We start from the raw sequence: 21357 nt of genomic DNA, 5'->3' as shown, positions 1-21357 counted from the left end.
TATATTGGAAATTAAATAGAATTATAATGAAAGGGGACTACAGGACCCTTTCAACTACATTATAGTCATACCAGTTAAGCATTTGTAAAACATTTTAGAGGGGTGAGTCTAATTTAATCAGAGTATCTTTTCACTATAATCATTTTAATTAGGTATTTGTAAAACATATTGGTGAGGTTGTTAATTGACCCATCTTGTGATTTCTGTGGTAAGTTCTGTTAAATTAAGAACGTACTTTTAAACTGTAGTTGTTACGTGCAGCCTGGTAAACCAAGTTTGACATCTGAGATCCACGCAAGTAAGAACTGCCTAATTCGTTACTTATGGCTAGTGCCTTATTGCAAAACATGATCGAAGACAGTGAGTTTGAATTTTCTTCCGTTTCAAAATAGTGTTTAATGACTGTTCCTGCTGCATAATCAGTACAAGTAACTGTTTTCCAGTTAATTTTGGGGTCTCGTGAGCTTTACTGGTTTTGTCGTGACTGTAATAAGAGTGCTACCCAGTTGTAAAGTGCTTTGTTGCTTATCACCATATTCGCTGATTGGGCAGATGTTTGTCTTTTATTTATTTGTGTTTGTCTCTTAAATGATAATATAATGTCATATGTGCCGCCCTTTGTAAAGCAGCGCACTGTTATTAGTTTTATAAAGTTAATTCTTAGCCTGTTGTTGCTCACGTTGTACGAGACCTGCCCCATCCACCAGCACACCCGTGGGTGGCAAGTTCACACCGCACACCCTGTCCGTCGGATTATGTCACCTGTTCAAATGGTTCAAATGGCTCTAAGCACTATGGGACTTAACATCTGAGGTCATCAGTCCCCTAGACTTAGAACTACTTAAACCTAACTAACCTGAGGACATCATACACATCCATGCCCGAGGCAGGATTCGAACCTGCGACCGTAGCAGCAGCGTGGTTTCGGACTGAAGCGCCTAGAACCGCTCGGCCACAGCGGCCGGCTATCTCGCCTGTCGCGGGGCTGACTTGTGTCTGTATAACTTCTCCTAGTTGTGAACTTATGTCACCAGCGAACGTGACTCATCGCTTGTGTGGCTACTCCTAATTGTTACCGAAGCTGCTGCGCTCATTTAAGATTTTATTTTTAACCCAACTGAAAAATTCTGTGAATGTTAAGGTTTTGGTTATTAGTATACAGCTTGGCTAACTTCAGATACCTGTTAACGTTTGACAAAATGCGTAGTTTCTTCATTGTTTAAAGGATCTCTTGCTGGCGTCAATTGCTAATCTCATGTCCTAGTTAAAATTCGACAAGTTGTTAAATTTCTTATTTGGTTTTAAAAGCTATTTTACGGACGTCACAAGGTTGTTGACTTTTACTTAAATAAAAGATTATGCATGTTTTCAACTGCGAACGCTGCTTTCTTGCCTTCTGGCGAAACCCTACCGCTCAACAGCGTATTACGATGCTTTAGGGTAACTACACCAGTTTCAAAAGGAAAGCTTTTTTACATCACTCAACATCTTTTAAAATTATCTTTTTGTTAACATCTTAAGGTTGGAGTGAAATTACAGATCGTCAAACGAAATACTCATGTCAGATGAGCATACACTACCCGATCTAAGGTGCCCAGACACCCTGTACAATGCCGCCTCAATAATCAAGAACGATTTGTCATGTATTACGTATAACCACGTACTTCAATACAGGTTATACAGCGCAATTCAAATAATATACGTATAAGCGCTGTTAAAGTTAACACATCTGACTGTGCTGCTATAAAAAAGATTCCCTAGTTCTTAAGGAATGCTCAGACGTATGCGTGATTTTCAGCGTATGGGATATAGTAAAAGGAAGCACTCACAGATAGCTAGCGTGTTACAAAAAATGTAGTTAAACAAGTTATCCTCCTAGTAATACAATCTCTAGCTGGATGAAATTATCTGCATCGATATACAACTTAACCACTTTAAAGTTGATCGCACTGTCAATTGTTTATCGTAATAAATCATACTGTCAATACAGGCTAAACCATTTCATAATTAATATTAACTCGTACACAGTAAATAAAGTGCTTCGCTCTGTGACAGTGTGTCAAATTCAAAACAAAAATTACTAAAAAATAGGTTATGAAAAAAAATTAAATCCAGTGAAAATTACGCTCTTTTGTTCTATCACCTCGACATTATACCAGAGACTACGTAACGAGAAAGGAGAGAGTAATTTACCGCCTATACTGACTCTATTTCCCTGCTGCAATCGTAACATCTTTTTCCATTTTTTTAATCTTTGCCATATAAAAACTGGTTACAATATATGAATGATTGAAATAGAATATCTGAAGCCATGCTTCTCAATTAATTTCTTTTAAGACAAATAGTTTTTCTTGTCACAACAAGACAATCGTAATTTCATTACAGTCTTTATGACAACTTTAGCAGAGTTACAACTGTAAGTAGGCTGTTTAGGTTTTTATGTTGGCAACGCCACGTAGCGCTCTGTATGAAAATCACTGACTGTGCTGTGTGCAGTCTGTGACTGGTTTGCATTGTTGGAATATTTGCTATTGTAGTGTTGGGCAGATGGATGTGAATAGCGCGTAGCGTTGCGCAGTTGGAGGTGAGCCGCCAACAGTGGTGGATGTGGGGAGAGAGATGGCAGAATTCTGAGAGTGGACGATCTGGACATGTGTCCGTCAGAAAAACGAAATTTGTAAGACTGGATATATATATATATATATATATATATATATATATATATATATATATATATATATATATATATATCAGTAGTTAGTGCCTTCTGTAGTTAGAATCTTTTATTTAGCTGGCAGTATTGGCGCTCGATGTATTGCAGTAGATCGAGTAACGAAGATTTTTGTGAGGTAAGTGATTCATGAAAGGTATAGGTCATTGTTAGTCAGGGCCATTCTTTTGTAGGGATTATTGGAAGTCAGATTGCCTTGCACTAAAAATATTGTGTGTCAATTTATTGACAATCAGAATAAATAAAGAGAGAAATGTCTGAGCACGTTCAGTTTTGCTCAGCTGTTCGAAAATCAAATAACGTAAGGGGTTTACCAGCACAGTAATTTATAAATTTTTTCCAAAGGTGACGTTTCGTATGTCGACTCATAGCCGAGGATACCTCACTGGAATCTTCTGATTTTTTATTTTAGTTTGTGTGATTAGTAGCTATTGTTTATTGCTAGAGCGTAATTGTAGAGAGAATTTCCTTTGTAGTTGTAGTTTTTCATTGTTGTACAGTAAAACAGTTGTGGCATGCATGTAGATTTGCACCAAGTATTTCGCAGCTGCGCTTGCAATTAACTAGATATTACTTTCAGTGCTATGTTTTTCTTATTTTTGCTGTTCAAATTGTGCTTTTCTTGTTATCGTGTGAAATACGTGATAATTATGGCGTGTGAAAAACATAACACTAGGCTCCACAGTAAATTGAGAAATGATAGTGACGACGAACGTAGCTTATTAGCACCACCGTTTAATGAATTAACAGACATTCAAAGTAGTAATTTGGTAATTGTGCACAGGGAAATGGAGCGGGCGGCAAATAATGATGTAGACAGTGAAACAATTAGTGAACAGGGAAGCATTATCGATAGATCGGCAGGCAACAGCTCGCCTCAGGATTCCGAAATGACAGCACACAATCTTCCAAATACTGTAGATTCAGGTTTTGTGTCATCACCGTTTTCTCAAATAAGTCAAGACACATTTCCTGCTTTTCAAAATGCGAATATTGCCGGTTCAAGTGCACTGCCGAATAGCACTGAGGAACATGTTTCAGACACCAGTGCATTGTTATTACAATTAATGCAACAAATGAGGCAAAAGCTTCAAAAGTTAGACACAATGGAACAACACCAGAGACAAACACAGCAACAGCTTCAAAAGTAAGACACCACGCTTGAACAAACACATGAAGGTTTAACTGCTGAGTTTCTTAAAATCGAATCGAAATGTCAAAAAGTCTGTAATGACGTAAAAACACAAATTTGTGAGCATTTCCAACCTATTTTTTCGCGTCATGACAATGCATTACAGAATCACGAAGCAGCCATAAAGGAACTGCAAACTATTGTTCATGAAAATCACGACACCTTGCAACTTGCAAGCTAAAATTGACTCAGTTGCATCTACCGACTCGGTTACGCAACTTGCAAAAACTCAGGAAAACTTAATGGACACAGTGGGTACGTTTTCAACACAAATGGACACTCTGAAACTTGGTTCAGAAAGACACATGGAGGAAATCAGTTCATTATTGGAGAAGGTAGCCGAACTTTCGGATCAGTTCACTAACTTATCTACAAAGGTAGATGATGATCTGGATTACACAAGACCCATAGCCTTCACTGACATAGAAGAGTATGAATAAATTAAGAAATTTAAACAAAATCATATTAATACGTAACACAAAAGAGAAATCCGGGATGTACAGGATCAGTTGGCCCAAGTAATACAAGAATTACATATTTCAGAGGACACTCGCGCTCCAACACGGGAAGAGGGACATAGAAATACGGACAAGCCACAAAATAAGAACACAGGGCATTTCGGAAATTATGAAAGAAATTGGCAAGGTGCACCGAATTTTGAGATGGAACCGCCGACATGACATAACAATGATCGATATGCGACTCGTCGACACGATGATTTTGACTATAAGCTGTTCATTACTACACGTAAATTCAAAACATTTACGAATTCTGGCCACGACATTCATCCACAAGCGTGGCTTCATCAATTCTCTCATTGTTTTCCTCCCAACTGGTCATTAGAGCACAATTAGAATTTATGTGTGGCTATTTGGAGAATGAACCAGCTGTAAGAATGCGATCGGTCATTCACGATTGTCACAGTGAAGGAGAATTTTATCATGCCTTTCTCTGAGCATATTGGTCTCAAGCTACACAAGACCGAGTAAAACATAGCAACATACAGCCTCTCAGAACTCATCTGCATTTGCTTAATCAAATTGCCTGAACATTTACGACATATTATTTTGGCAGGACGTTGCAAAGACGACATAGAAGCTTTTCAGGGACTGTTACATGAATTGGAAATTGACACTGACAGTCGCGGGACGCGAAAACAGAAACACAATTACAGGTCACATCCGTCACAATTCCGCGATGAAAGAAATAATAACTGGACACGACAAGGCTATTCTTACAACGCAAATCGTGACTAAAACAGACTCCTCCCGTATGACAACCGTTGTCAGAGTAGTAATAATTACAGGGAAAGATCACCTCTCTGTGGTAATGACTATGACAGAGACAATCAGAGAAACAGACAATATGGGAACCAAAATAATTATTATCAAGGGAGATAGAATAACTCCAGATGCAACGGCCCACCGCACTGTTATGATTCCGTGAGAAATTCTCCACCACTTGACAGACAAAAAAGAAACTATGGAAACTACCGACATAACGACACACCTGAATTTCATCAGAACTTGCGGGATTCAAACAGAGCAGGGCCCTCTCGACAAGGTGAATTTGTAGAAGTTAGATCTCCAAATCACAATAACGACGTGCGCCAACAAAGAGACAGTAGGCAGTGACACACCACTAGCAGCCACAAAACGTACTTATGAAGCCGACGATGTAGCTACCATGGCTAGTAACTACGTAAAAATGGAAGACATTACGGACATCTTACTCCAGGAACACGACAAAAAACATAACAACATTGCGTATCCTGTAATTCACATTACAGTAAATGACGTAAAATTTACGGCACTACTTGACTCTGGCAGTAATTAGTAATTAGTAATCAGTAATTAGTGAAACAGCCTTTAGCAAATGCTTTCGTTACATAAGATTAAATTACAAGGTACAATTGTTGGAAAAAGTGTAGATGTACGCCAACAAACCAACTTAGAATTCTTTTGTCAAAAAAAATGTTCAAATGTGTGTGAAATCTTATGGGACTTAACTGCTAAGGTCATCAGACCCTAAGTTTACACACTACGTAACCTAAATTATCCTAAGGACAAACACACACACCCATGCCCGAGGGAGGACTCGAACCTCAGCCGGGACCAGCCCAGATGCCACAACACGAACTGTTGCGAACCGGTTACTAGCAGTGGGGTGAGACCACTGATACAAGAATCGTCGCACCACTGGTGCAGCACGTCCGATGAGTGTGGCAGTTCTCCGAAAGGACCATTCTGCCACTCAGAAGGCCATAATTTGACCTCTTTCAAACTCGCTCATTTGGCTGTAGGAAGCACGAGTCCATCTCCATGACATGGTTGCCTGCTTGTTTCACACCTTTGCACCACACTGAGCCTTCTAGCTGTCAGAGGATCACTTGGAAGATGGAATGATGCACCATGTTCTTCAGCGATGGAAGCAGGTTCTGCCTGCACGCAAGTTATGGTCGTTTGTGCGTACAACATAGACTTGGTGTGCGCTGTCTCATATATTGCATTCGTCCAAGACACACTGGCTCCACTCCAGGTCTTATGGTCCGGGGTGCGGTAAGCTGCAACTCCCGCTCGCTTTTGGTGTTTCTGGAGGGGACGGCAACGAAGTGTCGGCACATACAAAATGTTGTTGGACCAGTTCTTCTGCCTTTCTTGCAACAGGAAAGTGACGTGTTGTTCCAGCAGAAAAATGCTCGCCAACACACTGCCCGTGAAATCAACATGTTCTACAAGATGTGCGGTAGCTTCCCCGACCAGCACGATCTCCGGACTTGTCTGCAATCGAGCACGTGTGGAATGTGGTGGGACGAGAAGTGACTCGTCCGACTCGTCAACCAACAACTCTTACATGACTATTTGAACAGGTTGAGAAGGCGTGAAATAACGTATCGTAGGACATTATTTACCATATGTACGACCCACTGGGCGCCAGAGTAGACGCCTGCTTCGCCGCCTGTGGAGGCAACACCACATACTAATATGGGTGCTTCAGCGTGGATCGATACCTGGTACCTCAGAAGTACTTGTGCTGTTGTAAATGCAATAATTTCATTTATTTCATATGCACTGTTGCATCAATAAATCTTGAGTGAATAGGAAACCTCTAATGTGGTGTACAGATTTTTTCCGTCAGTGTGTATATTACAGGCGCCTAGAATATCTCGCGAAAAGACCGTAAAAGGAAAATTGCACGAAGAGTAACTATCAATCCACTACAATCGATGAAAAACTGCAACAGCTGCGTCAAAATGATTTATTCATCACTATTAGTTTCGTGACATTGCAGACACATCTGCAGCGGTGCTGTGCAGTGTTACTAGGAGTGGGCCTGTTTGTTCTATGCGACACTAATGCAGCTGGCTGTTGCCAGAGAAGACATCCCACGTATGTCCGGGTAACTTCTTCCTCTGGGTATTTCATTAATGACGCTTGAGTACTTTGTGACACCAATTTCATGCTGGAAGATAAGGGTACTTCTAATATTTACCGATACGGAGTATTAGGATCATTAGGTATCGAAAGATCAGCAGTTGCTACCTGACTGTTTGTTGACTGTAATGTCATGGAACTAGTCGTGATTAATAAATAAAGTTGTCGTAGCCGTTTTAGCCTTCCATCAAATGAAATGTATCATCACAGCTGCGTTTGTCCCTCATACAATCGTTCATTTCAAAGACCGTTCATGAGTGGAGAGGACAGCGGAAAGGGATACTGGTAATCGAAGTACTCTCCGCCACTTACCACAAGGTGGCGTGCAGCGTATAGATGTTGATATAGAAACAAATACTATGCCTGAAAGAAAAGCGAAGCACTCAGAAGAGTTGGAGGAAACGAAATGAAACTTCAGAGGTAGGGAGGGTATGTCATGTTATTTCAGTGAATACAATATCGAGTCAAATTTACAATGAACTTGGCAGTCTGGGCGCTCTTGTCAGTATGACGTTACACGCAGTATGGTCTCAATGCATGTACTGAGTCGGCTGGGAAGAGTGTCGTAAGGCCATTGTGTCCTATCCTAAGGCAAACTGGCCCACAAGTGTTTATAGCTGGTTCTTGATATGCTGGACGTTAGCACTGCGACCGAGTTGACGTCCGAACTGCTCCCACACATGTTCTTACATGGACATATCTGGCGTTCTTGCTCGCCACGGGAGTACCTCAACATTATGCATACCGTAGAGACACGTGCTATATGTGGACGAGCATTGTCATATTGAAAACTGGCACCAAGATACTGTCGCATGAGTAACACATGAGGATGTCCGTGACGTATCGTTGTACCGTCAGAGTTCCCTTAATCACTACCAGCCGTGGCCGAAGTTATACCCGATGGCTCCTCACCATGACGCCAGAACTAACACCGCTGTGCCTCTGAAAAACATTGAGAGAATGGGACATCTCTACAGATCGCTGTCATACTCGCCAAGAATGGTTATCTGGGATATGTATTTATTTATTACGTTGTAGCCTGTTACCTATAATTTCTTACACAAATTATTACTTTCAACAACGATTTTTTCCCTATACATCGGCAACTAATTATACAGTATACGCATACGTTATTACGTCAGCACAGTACTACTGGTCATCACGACAACTGTTTCTTCTACTAATAAAAAGTACACCTACTACCAAATATAACTGTGGCTATCACTATTTTAATTAGTTGTTGTCTGCCACATTCCATACGCACTCCATCGCTTCCCAGTCCTTAGGCATACCCTGCCGGGCCTTGTGCGCTGCGGAGGCTGCTGTCTTGCATGTCTTTCACTGTCTGCCAACTCCCCGATTTCAGGAGACGACTCTTCTGTTCCGAAGAAGCATTATTGCTGCATTTGAGGAGTTCAGCCACACATACCGGCCCACCTCATCACGGTTCTAGTTCCTTGGGCGGCGAGACGCGTCCCACAGCTAGGTTTCCAGGTCTAGTATTGTTGTTACGATCGCTGTGCATGCTGTGTTGGCTATTCTCTGCCGCAGCTCTCTTCGCTGCGTTGCAGCTTAGTCTTCTGTCCGACCTCCCATAATGCAGTAGACACAGCCATCTCAAGAACGGAATGTCAATTATGACAATACGAACGTGAGGACAACACAAGACCCAGTTCCCGATCGGAGAAAATCTCCGATCCGGCCGGAAATCGAACCCGGGCCTCTTTCGTTAGCAATTCGCTTCGCTGACCGCCAGCTACCGAGGCGGAATGGAGAGAAGATGATTGATGCGATAATGCACTACCTAAGCCTTTGGTCATATAACATTGGCAATATCGTCCAGGATTTCACGTTCTGCCTCGCAGCACAGTACCTCCTTGCCATCAGGTCTTCCGTACCGATTACGCTACTGTCGATCAGTATCAGGAAAATGGGCCTACACCTGACATCCCCAGAATGTATGTTCTGCAGTGCCTTCTTCACCACAGGCATGTTCGACGTTTGTCTTCACCAATTCGATGCCAGTAGATGGGGTAAGGACGGTGACCGGTCAAGAGGTATTTCAGGCCTCTTGAGGGATTCAAGGGCCTCATTCTTAGTCTCTGTTTTATCTTCTTCTCTTTCTTGTGCCTTTACCCCGCATCGGCACGGTCGGAATGGTTAGGAACAGATTCGACATGATTAATTTTTGGGGTGTAAGCTGCTATACGAGCTTGTCAAAAGTGCCAACAGCAGCTGCAAATCTAGTGCTCCTGATACATAGAATGCCCGGGGAAGACCAAAGCTCAGTTAACAGCTACATCCCCTATTGATACACTACTGCCCATTAAAATTGCTATACCAAGAAGAAATGCAGATGATAAACGGGTATTCATTGGACAAATATATTATACTAGAACTGACATGTGATTACATTTTCACTCAATTTGGGTGTATAGATCTTGAGAAAACAGTACCCAGAACAACCACCTCTGGCAGTAATAACGGCCCTGATACGCCTGGGCATTGAGTCTAACAGAGCTTAGATGGCGTGTACAGGTACAGCTGCCCATGCAGCTTCAACACGATACCACAGTTCATCAAGAGCAGTGACTGCCGTATTGTGACGAGCCAGTTGCTCAGCCACCATTGACCAGACGTTTTCAATTGGTGAGAGATCTGGATACTGTGCCGACCAGGGCAGCAGTCGAACATTTTCTGTATCGAGAAAGGCCCGTACAGGACCTGCAACATGCGGTCGTGCATTATCCTGCTGAAATGTAGGGTTTCGGAGGGATCGAATGAGGGGTAGAGCCACGGGTCGTAACACATCTGAAATGTAACGTCCACTGTTAAAGTGCCGTCAATGGGAACAAGAGGTGACCTAGACGTGTAACCAATGGCACCCCATGCCACCACGCCGGGTGATAAGCCAGTATGGCGATGACGAAACACACTTCCAATTTGCGTTCACCGCGATGTCGCCAAACACGGATGCGACCATCATCATGCTGTAAACAGAACCTGGATTCATCCGAAAAAATGACGTTTTGCCATTCGTGCACCCGGGTTCGTCGTTGAGTACACCATCACAGGCGCTCCTGTCTGTGATGCAGCGTCAAGGGTAACCGCAGCCATGGTCTCCGAGCTGATAGTCCATGCTGCTGCAAACGTCGTCGAACTGTTCGTGCTGATGGTTGTTGTCTTGCAAACGTCCCCATCTGTTGACTCAGGGATCGAGACGTGGCTGCACGATCCGTTACAGCCATGCGGATAAGATGCCTGTCATCTCGACTTTAGTAATACGAGGTCGTTGGGATCCAGCACGGCGTTCCGTATTACTCTCCGATATACGATAAACCGCAATCGCGTTAGGCTACAATCCGACCCGTATCAAAGTCGGAAACGTGATGGTACGCATTTATCTTCCTTACACGAGGCATCACAGCAACGTTTCACCAGGGCAACGCCGATCAACTGCTGTTTGTGTATGGGAAATCGGTTGGAAACTTTCCTCATGTCAGCACGTTGTAGGTGTCGCCACCGGCGCCAACCTTGTGTGAATGCTCTGAAAAGCTAATCATTTGCATATCACAGCATCTTCTTCCTGTCTGTTAAATTTCGCGTCTGTAGCACGTCATGTTCGTGGTATAGCAATTTTAATGGCCAGTAGTGTACTTTACAGAATATGGATCGCTCAGCTTCTAAATTTATGTCACTATGAACCTCCCAAGTGTACGAGTTTGACTACTGGTATATCTACTTTGTGGCTATAATGCACAACTCTGGTTCTTGTAAACTGTTCTCCTGTTCTACCTAGATGGTATTTATAGACCCACACAAACATTCACCTCACTATCCACTGCTTTTGAAACAGTTCCCACAGGGCATGCAACAAACATTTAATTGTTAATTTAGATATACAGTCACTAATGTGGACTGAATTGGGAATACCCCAGGTGTGTACCAAATGCGATTTAGCATTTCTTCTTGTGTCAGCAGTAGGATTTTTATAGTATACTATCCTCTGTATCTTGTCTTCCATTTTCGTGTTGTTTACGTGGTTTCGTATACTCCGGTTGTAAATCTTATTTCATGTCGTATCAGTCCTTTGTTGATCCAGTATTACATTGTACATGTCCGCCCCAATAGCTAAACGGTCAGCGCGTTGGATTGCAACGCTCGGGGGCCTGTGTTCGATTCCCGTCTGGGGTGGGAGATTTTCTCCCCTCATGGACTGCGTGCTGTGCTGTCCTCATCATCATTTCATCCCCATCGTCGACGGGCAAGTCGCCCAATGTGGCGTCGCACTCAATAAGACTTGCACTTGGCAGCCGAACTTCCGTCCTGGGAACTCCCGGCCACTGACGTCATACGATCGTTTCCATTGTACGTGGGTACGACTCAAAATAATGTCTACCATGATCTGTCAAAACCAATTGCAATATAACATTCCCTGTCTTTGGATGGCTGAATAGTACGTTCCGAGAGAGAATAAAAAATAAAAAAATAAAAATTTTAAAACAATTTAAGGATTGGCCAGGTTGCCGTCCGCCCTCATTTCTGCCATATGTGGACTACAATTCTGTCGCTCACCAAGAAGACGCCTGAATATATGATGACGGATTTTCTCTTTATGATGATCGAGTCTCCTAAGAGGTTGTTGTTCTTCCCTGTAATAATCAGGCGCAAATATAAAATTATGTGCATATGAAGGGCATGTGAAACTTCAGCGGCCCGCCGGGATGGCCGAGCGATTCTAGGCGCTACAGTCTGGAACCGCGCGACCGCTATGGTCGCAGGTTCGAATCCTGCCTCGGGCATGGATGTGTGTGATGTCCTTAGGTTAGTTAGGTTTAAGTAGTTCTAAGTTCTAGGGGACTGATGACCTCGGAAGTTAAGTCTCATAGTGCTCAGAGCCATTTGAACCATTTTTGAAACTTCAGCATGGATGCCATTAGGACAAAGCGATTTATTCCTCTTAAGTTACCTCTTTCTTTCCTCATCTCCTCTGCCGAAAAAGGACCAACTATCCCGTGTCAACAGTATGCTTCCCTATTTTTCTTCCTCAATTTTTTATGTTAACCAAATTCGTCCTATGCAGTGTCGTATGTAAAGAGTGTGTCCATCAGCAATTGTGTAGACGGGTGCCAGTTTTCCGTCATGCTGCCGTCTGGTCGTTTTAGTGTTGTAAACGGTGTCTGAGCTTTTATCTTTTGGCAGACTATTTTGTACACCTTCTCTCCCAAGAATCAACGTGTAGGTTCCGTGCAACGAAACGGTTCCACTTCGCTTTTCTTGCGTGCCGCAGGCGGTCTTGAAATTGGTGGTCAAGATCTCTGTATACGCCCAGGATGCGAGCTTTTTCCGAGGCAATGCAGAAACGCGAGTCATCACTAAACACAATGCGACAGCATTCATCAGCAGGCCACGCTGCCCCTTCACAGCATTCCAAACACAGCTGTTTATGTTGTAGTGTTTCCGACCAATTGTGCGGTTGCAGATGTGAAGGGATTACCGTGTGGTAGGTGCTCAGTATGGCGATCCTCCCTTGTGGTAGTCACACGTCTTAGACCTGAACCTTGACGACGAATATATGTGTGCCCTCATGCTCCCACGCACTTCAGTACTGGGCCATTGTCACATCTGAACGCCGCACGTATTTGGACATCGCGCTATTCGACCAGCCGGCCAAATGGAGACCTACAATGAGGCTTCTTTCAAATTGTTAAGTGCTGATAACGCTGCCTCACACTGGTACGCGGCATCTCCGTGTCCTTCATAGAGATCATACATCTGGTGCTGTTCACGTCCATTGTCTACCCAACCAGGTCTGGTAACAACACTAAACATGGAGAACACTAAAGCATTCTGGTGGCCATTCTACCTGAAGCAGACGATTGCAACTCTAATTATTTACATACTCATCGATCGTGGGTACATGCACGAAGTTACATCGACATTTGGCCATGGTTTCTGGGTGCTTAGATTTTGTCGTCAGGCAGTGTAATTACTGTTCGCGCTTATGTTTTTCCTACATTCGGTGGTCAGTGCTGCAGCTGTGATGAACAACGTCTCGGAGAGTCACAAAGCGAGGAACACTTAAATTAGTGTAGAACAATCTGGATCCCGACCGACAGTCAACTATTAATATAACTATCCATGCAATTTCTAAAAAACAATGTGATAGTACATAACAATAGAACAAATAAAATAGTATAAAACTGTGTAATTAACATTAGATTAGGATTAATTCATAACATTAATGAAGCAAAAGTATTATATAAAGCAAAAGCTATCGGTTGTAAAACCAAGTAGTTGTAAAACTGTTTCAGTGACGACAGGTGCGAAGTTTTCAGAAACAAATTTTCCCTTTCACTAACTTCCCTCACGCCTTTCTTTACTATTTGTATTCTGGTTAATTATTATTTATTTATGTTTTTCCAGTCCTTGTATTTTATTTTAAAGCCTGTATTTATATTAACAAAGAACTAAAAATAAATTATAATTTCTAACACGCTGTCACAGTAGTAATTGCATTATTAGAATTGTATTAGTAATAATATGGCCCACAAACTGTTATATAGGTAGTGGGCTAATTGTTGTAAATGAATAAATAAATCTCAACCAAACTTGCACGCTGTCACGGAAGGAACACTTCGGCAGTTCAACTGCACATGCTGCATTACTTATAAAAAAAATGCCATTATGGCAAATTAGTAATAACTATATATATATACTGGGTGTTACAAAAAGGTACGGCCAAACTTTCAGGAAACATTCCTCACACACAAAGAAAGAAAATATGTTATGTGGACATGTGTCCGGAAGCGCTTACTTTCCATGTTAGAGCTCATTTTATTACTTCTCTTCAAATCACATTAATCATGGAATGGAAACACACAGCAACAGAACGTACCAGCGTGACTTCAAACACTTTGTTACAGGAAATGTTCAAAATGCCCTCCGTTAGCGAGGATACATGCATCCACCCTCCGTCGCATAGAATCCATGATGCGCTGATGCAGCCCTGGAGAATGGCGTATTGTATCACAGCCGTCCACAATACGAGCACGAAGAGTCTCTACATTTGGTACCGGGGTTGCGTAGACAAGAGCTTTCAATGCCCCTAAAATGAAAGTCAAGAGGGTTGAGGTCAGGAGAGCGTGGAGGCCATGGAATTGGTCCGCCTCTACCAATCCATCGGTCACCGAATCTGTTGTTGAGAAGCGTACGAACACTTCGACTGAAATGTGCAGGAGCTCCATCGAGCATGAACCACATGTTGTATCGTACTTGTAAAGGCACATGTTCTGGCAGCACAGGTAGAGTATCCCGTATGAAATCATGATAACGTGCTCCATTGAGCAGTACATACTGACGAAACTAAAATGAGCTCTAACATGGAAATTAAGCGTTTCCGGACACATGTCCACATAACATCTTTTCTTTATTTGTGTGTGAGGAATGTTTCCTGAAAGTTTGGCCGTACCTTTTTGTAACACCCAGTATATGTGTGTGTGTGTGTGTGTGTGTGTGTGTGTGTGTGTAACTCAATGCCCTTGTGCAATTCAATATGACGCCACTTCGACGTAATACGTAATACTATCGGAGAAAGGATGCAAAGGAGGCCTAAAGTTTAACATTGAATCCACATGTTCCTGGCGAACTTTGACATCATTGTTAGGCGAAGGCTATGTTGAAGGTTCACTGAATTATTCCGTGGTCCGAGCGGTAATCGACAACGCGACTTTTCCGCTTCTAGCCACGTGCTTAGCCACTGGACTATAGGCCCGACTAGTGAAGCGTGAAATGAGACGCAGTACGCAATTCCCTGTTAATTGCGCATAAGATCGCATGTCAAGTGGTATTACGGAAGCACATATTAACGTGTTTTATGAGTGAATAAAAATTATTACGACGGTGTATGAAATGAAATGAGATATTGTTCTGTCGGGATACTGTCGGAATTTATGGAAACACTAACAGCAGAAAAACAAAGGGTGCCGTTAACGTACGGCGCTCAGTAATGACTCAACAACTGGTTTGTGCTATAGCTCTTTTAGAGAGGCAGTTTCCTCTCGGTACCGAGTCCATAGCAAAGGATCGTTAACAGCGAAGAACGCAAGCACTTCGAGGAAGGTCCCTTCGAGATTCCTTAAAGACGCAGGTCATTAAGGAGGGAATCCGTCCGCAGAACACGCTTTATTTTTTATTTATTATTTCCACTTCTTTTGAAGAATGACAGCGCTTTCTCCAAGTTGTTATTTGAAACAGTACATTATTACGTAAGCTTATTGTAGAAGAAGAATCTGGGTAAGAAAGTAATCAAGATAATGCCTGTCAGTGACAGGGTGATAGTGGACCTGTAGATACCTTATTTGTTCACGTGTACATGCCTATATCGGAAGCAGATGAGGAAGAGGTATACAAGACATATGAACAGATTGAAGACCTGTTTGAAGAAATTGGGTAAGGTTAAATAAGAACAGCAACGATGCGAGATTGCAACAGCAGAGTGGGGCGATGTCGAATGGGAAATGTTATTGGAGATATCGACTGGGACAACGGAACGAAAAAGGAGGTAAACTGATAGGGTTTTCTGAGAATTTTGGCTTTTAGATTGCGAAAACCTGGTTCGTGTATCATAAACGAAAACTGTTTGTATGGAAAAGCCCTAGTATATAGTCAAGTACGAGACATTACATTTTGACCAATGAAAGATTTAAAAAGAGCTTCACGAGATCAAAAACTTTCTCTGGAGCAGATGCCAGTACAGTTCACAACTTGCCTGCAACAGACATAAGAATTAAACTGAAACATGTTAAAAAGAAACAACTTGTAAAGAAGTGAAATCCGACAAAACTGAAAAATGAAGACGCCGAGCCCTTTACAAATAGTATTTAAGAAAACTTGGGAAGGGTGAGATCGACTTTGGATATATCCGAAGAATGGATTACGTTTGGGATGCAGTTCTGGAAACTTTAGAGGAATAGGATGGAAAAGTAGGGAAAAAGGATTAACAAAAAGCAATGGATCACGTAGATGTGTATTAAATAAAATACACAAAAATGAAAACGACGATATAAAAACTGAACAACGAATTAAGGAGGACTACTGAAAAAGCAAGAGGAGGTTTGATGAAAAATCAGTGTGGGGAAATGGCACACTTAGAAAGGCAAGGAAAAGTAGATGGCATGTACAGAGCTCCAAAATGTGTAACAATGAAAGAACAACGAAAAATTTGCTAACAAGGAATGCTAGACAAGCGGAGAAACGTAACAAAAAATACTAAAGAAGACATAGATTTATGGAATCCATACATAGAAATTCTATATGATACTACTGCTGATCATGAAGGATTAGTCATCGGGGATGAACAAGAACGTAACGAGTGTGGGAGCCAATAATAGAAAAATGGAAGGTGGAGAAAGCGATGAAGGATCTTAAGGAAAGGAAAGCGATGGGCTTTAATCAGATACCATCTGAGGCACTAAAGGCCTTAGGGAATTATGCTACAAGTAGAATCACAAATCTGGTCAACAAAATACATGAAACGGGTAACTGGCCTGAAGATCTCCTTCAGACCATAATGGTTCCCTTACCAAAGAACTGAAAATAATACGACAGTTTGTTTTTTATTCCATGTGATCAAGTTTGTGACGAGAATAGTGCTGAGAAGAATAGAAAGACAAATAGAGGAAAACATAAGATCGTATTTAGAAAAAGAAGAGTGACCATAAATGCAACTGGGTGTCTGAGGGCGATGGTAGAAAGATTTTTGGAAGTCAGTAGAGAAATGTATGTTTGTGTTGTCGTCTGGGAAAGAGCATTTGATAGAATTGACTGGTGTATGCTGCTGAAGATTCTGAAGACACTGTTATATATTGGAAAGACAGAAGGTTCATAAAGCAACTCTATATGAGGCAGCAAGTGATGTGAGACAGGAAGTGGTAGTTCGATTAGAAAATGATGAAATAGAAGGAGTGACTATTGGAAGAGATGTGAGACAGGACTGCTACATATCACCAGAACATGTCTATAATGTGCTGAAAAGATAATTTATAAGCCCTTGCAGAAATCAAAAGGACTTTAGTGGGAAGAGAAAGAATAAAAATCAGCAAGTCCGCTGATAATATGAATGTGCTAGTAGAAACGAGGGAAGATTTGTAAGTTTGGGTAAAGAGTTTAGAATGAAACTGAACATTGGTAAGACCAAAGTGATGAGAATCGGAAAAGAAGACGACGCGATTAATGAATCACTACATGGAATGGTATTAGAACAGGTTCAGTAGTTCCAGTATTTGGGAGACTCGATAACTTCCAACGGAAGTTGTACAGTGGAAGTGAGACGCAGAATCTCAATGGGAAAGAGAGCTTTCGAGAGAGTGAAAGGTTTCCTGACAGCCAGAAGCATCCCCATTACACTTAGGGACAGGTTCGCCAAATGTTTTCTGTGGGTTGGGTGTCTTATGATTCCGAAATGAGGACAATCAGGCAGAAAGAACAAAAATACTTAGAAAGTTTTGAAATGTGGTTATGGATAAGAATGGAGAAAGTGAAAAGGACCGACAGAATGAAAAACAAGGAGGTTCTGAGACGAACGTCATGAGGACGATACAGGAGAGGAGAGAATGTTGGATGGGACAAATATGACGTAGGAATTGCTTACTATAGGGAATCATGGAGGGAAAAGTAAAAGGAAGGAGAGGATGAAGAAGGTTTGGAATGCTGACAGATATGAAGAGAGGAAGAAGTTATAACCAGATGACAGAGAGATAATGAGGTCGTCCAGTTGATATCTGTCTGAGGACACATTTACTGAAAGAAGACTTTATTACGGACTAATAACTAGTTTAGAGATTTTCTCATTCTCAAGTGCATCTACAAAAATAATAACGCACAAAAATTAAGTATAACTCAAGATTCGACAGGCTTTGCAACTGGACTGGAAGCAGCTGTTTCTCAAAGACAGTGCGGCTGCTTACAATATGTGTCAGTTCATCATCCTCGCAAGTTATAGAGAACAAGGATAGTGCCACGCATAGTTATGGACAGCATTGTCGTCGATTTTTTTCTTTACTACTGTATTATTCCCTCGCCCCTCTTCAGCCAACAGTGTTTAAAAGAACATAGAGAGAATGAAAATTATTAAAGAAATGAACAGTATACTGATTTTTAAAGTACATAAAAGACTTTTCATCGACGATAGATTAAAATAACAGACAGTAAAACGTTTTATAACATTTAAAAACAATGAGTTGCGAGTAGGTTAAAACAAACATTGCTCCGTATCACATTTCACTGCCTTTTGACAAGAGGGACTTGCGTTTAACCTTTTAAGTGGCAAAAAGTTTTTTCGAGCATGAGAAGAAATACATGTCAGTTGTACTCTCGGGGTAAAGCAATGAATAAACCTGCTCAATTTATTATGTTTTGTTATGTCTACCACGAGGTAAGGGATAGTAAATTTTCATACTTATAGGTCAGCAGGCAAATTATACATAGTTGAAATCTGGTTTCATAGGATAGAGCGTATCAGTTATGGTTGTGGAGGGGGCCGTAATCAGTTACTGTTAGTTGCACAAAACACACAAACTTTTATTTTCCTAAGAACCACTTAATTACACATTGCCTTAAAAGGATCAAAATAAAACAATATGGCTGAAGGCCTAGTTAACAAAACTTGAGATACCTCCTGGGCTGAAGGCCCAAAACCACAACAAAAACAAGAACGGCTGAAGGCCTGAACACAAGTTATAAAAAAATGCTTTAAACAATACACATGGCTGAAGGCCATACTTACAAACATATTTCACGTAAATACTCGGCTAAAGGCCACACTCAAGACATTGAACAACTCAGGGCTTAGGGCCTGGATAACAAGAATTTCAGATATAGCAAAATTTCTTAAAAAAATCGTTTTAAACAAATGAATCTTCAAATTTTAATTTAAGACTGCTGAAAGCCTTATCTCAAAAATATTTCACGTAAAAGCTCGACTGAAGGCCACACACTGGGCATTGAACAACCCAGGGCTTAAGGCCTGGATAACAAGAATTTCAGATAGAACAAACATTCAAAATTTAGTTTTTAAACAAATCAATCTTCAGATTTTAATTTAAGTCGACTTAAGGCCTTATTTTAAAATTAAAACAAAGTAAATAGATTGACGGCTGAAGGCCTCGCACATTACTTCAGACTAAAATGAAAATCACAATCTAAAACTAACAGAACAGTGATAAGTGTTCCAAGGGTCGGCCTGAGCAGGTAGCTCTAACGTAAGGTGAGGTGAGACACGCAGCCAAAAGTAAGGTTAAATAATCGGATGGCAACCCGACCCAGAGACGACCAACAACATAATCAATTCCCTTCCGCCCGACCAACGGCACGACAACGGAAAGTATCAGCCAAATGGTTCAAATGGCTCTGAGCACTAGGCGCCTTAACTTTTGAGGTCATCAGTCGCCTAGAAATTAGAACTAATTAAACATAACTAACCTAAGGACATCACACACATTCAGGTCCGAGGCAGGATTCGAACCTGCGACCGTAGCGGTCGCTCGGCTCCAGACTGTAGCGCCTAGAACCGCACAGCCACTACGGCCAGCAAAGTATCAGCCAAGGACGAAGATACCAGCAGCACTACAGCTTCAAAATCGGCGTCTAAAAACAGCCAAGGCGCAATAACCACTCAAAGAAAAAAATAGGAACAAGCAACTAAGAGGCTGTCGAATTACACGCCGTGCCAGACAGCATCAACACGGCGAGGAAAACCACACTGCCGGAAAACTACGCTAACGACTAGGGCATGTTACTGTGGTGTTGACGGCCACAAGGCAGAAAATACCGCTGGTGCACTCTTCACTGGTAAGTAACAACCAATGTAATAGTTAAAGACCATGCAGTAAGACGGCTGCAAAATTTTGCCGACTCCAACACACCATTGGTTGCTGCTAGCCGGAACGGCCCAGGAAGCAACAACCGGCAATGAACGAAGAGATGTCACAGCAGTTGAGGTTTCATAACAGGTTAACTGATCACTCAACTTCAGTGTCCAGGTTCGGTAGGCAACGAACTTTGTAGCTCTCGCAGCTAGCGCCTCACAATCTGACCGCGCGTGCACACCTGACATAGCGCCGTGGAGACTTCCTCGTTGTTCTGCCCCAACCGACCGACCGCCACACGGAAATATAGCGGTACACCAAAGATGGTACAGCAGTGCTATTATCGATAAACGCTGCTGCTGCCACTGATGGAGGCAAGTTAGCAACTCGTTGTGGCAGTAACTCAGGGAGATATAAGACGCCACTCGATTGTGACAAAATGACAAAGAACAAACGGCATCAATGTGAGCTGGCCACAGCTCAATGGTAACTCAGTGGTATATAAAGCACTCCGTCTTCAGGCCGTAAGTGGCCACCGGGACCATCCGACCGCCGTGTCATCCTCAGCTGAGGATCCGGATAGGAGAGGCGTGTGGTCAGCACACCACTCTCCCAGTCGTTATGATGGTTTTCTGTGACCGGAGACGCTACTGTTCGGTCGAGTAGCTCCTCAATTGGCATCACGAGGCTGAGTGCACCCCGAAAAATGGCAACAGTGCATGGCGGCCCGGATGGTCACCCATCCAAGTGCTGGCCACGCCCGACAGCGCTTAACTTCGGTGATCTGACGGGAACCGGTGTATCCACTGCGGCAAGGCCGTTGCCTAGTGGTATATAAGGTCTTAAAAAAATAGTGTCAAATAGTTGGAGATATGGTAGTACTTATCGAAACAAGAAAAACAAGTCCAACAAACATGGGTTCGGGAACGATAAGTTCCGAGATAAACATTTGTTTACAGGAAAGCTGCGACGCTTGGATGCGGATATCAGCACAGTCATTCGCAGTCCGTCAGACGTGTCGGCAGGGTACTTTGACGTCTTTCTCACAGTAATCTGCCTACCGTTAGGTGGCCTGCAGTCACTTGTGTGGTTCTAGTCGTGTTCTAGGCTACTTTAGTTTTCATCGTGTTTGTG

General features: G+C 42.2%; 1 pseudogene; it reads right to left on the bottom strand.

Annotated features, from left to right (window-relative positions):
- Positions 1-20930: 20930 nt before the first annotated feature.
- On the bottom strand, positions 20931-21048 carry LOC126164115 (5S ribosomal RNA; annotated as a pseudogene).
- Positions 21049-21357: the final 309 nt, after the last annotated feature.

Source organism: Schistocerca cancellata, chromosome 2 (assembly GCF_023864275.1).
Source record: "Schistocerca cancellata isolate TAMUIC-IGC-003103 chromosome 2, iqSchCanc2.1, whole genome shotgun sequence".
Taxonomy (NCBI): domain Eukaryota; kingdom Metazoa; phylum Arthropoda; class Insecta; order Orthoptera; family Acrididae; genus Schistocerca; species Schistocerca cancellata.
The sequence above is the reverse complement of the archived record's forward strand: the minus strand, read 5'-3'. Positions and strand labels throughout refer to the sequence as shown.